This window comes from Selaginella moellendorffii, unplaced genomic scaffold, assembly GCF_000143415.4.
Source record: "Selaginella moellendorffii unplaced genomic scaffold, v1.0 SELMOscaffold_19, whole genome shotgun sequence".
Lineage (NCBI taxonomy): Eukaryota > Viridiplantae > Streptophyta > Lycopodiopsida > Selaginellales > Selaginellaceae > Selaginella > Selaginella moellendorffii.
Genome location: NW_003314280.1, coordinates 985,350 through 986,234, shown reverse-complemented (window position 1 = coordinate 986,234; position 885 = coordinate 985,350).

The window sequence follows — 885 nt, the reverse complement described above, 5'->3', positions numbered from 1 at the left end:
GATAATTTTGTGGCTGCAGACATAGTCCGGCAAGCCGGACTAATGGTGCAGCGGCTGGGTGAACCAAGGACTATAAAGTTTGTTCAAGGTAGCCAAAACACCGATGAGATACTTCGACAAGCGAGAGTCGAAGTAGGGACTTGGAAAGTAGACATGGACTTCACCGTGTTGAACATGGTGGGATTTGACGTGATCTTCGGGATGGATTGGTTCAATCGGTTCGTGGTAGCCCTACATGGACAAGGCAGGAACCTTGTGGTACTGGCGAATGCCCAAGGAAGAAGATCTAGGGTGGAGGCCTAGGATCTAAAGGTAGGGCAATGCAAGGCCAAAGATTCTTGCTTAAACCTGATGTCCACGAAAGGACAACTCACTAAAGGGACCAAGGCTGCATTTTTGTGCTTACTCTCGGTGAGAAGCCACAAAAAGATTGGAACGGAAGAAGTACCTTTAGTGATCCAGCGGGTGTTGGACCAATTCCAGGATACCATGCCAGAGGAGCTACTGGCAGAATTGCCCCCCGCACGACCGATAGAACATAAGATTGAGCTAGTCGAGGGTGCTGAGGCGGTGGTTCGTCCCCCCTATCATTTGAACGAAAAAGAACTTGCGGAGCTCAAGCGCCAACTAGAGGAGTTGGTGGACAAAGGGCATGTTAGGTTGAGCAAGTCGCCGTATAGGGCGCCGGTGTTATTTGTGAAAAAGAACCACAAAGTGATCCAAATAGGGTACAAAGATATGGTTTATCAATGCTGAAAACGTTGCCGGCGCATTGCATAGCCCGAAGGGAATCACTAGAAACTTGAAGCTCCCATACCTTGTTCGACAGGTTGTCTTCTCGACATCTTCCTCTGCTACCCTGATCTGGTAGTATCCTGACCTTAG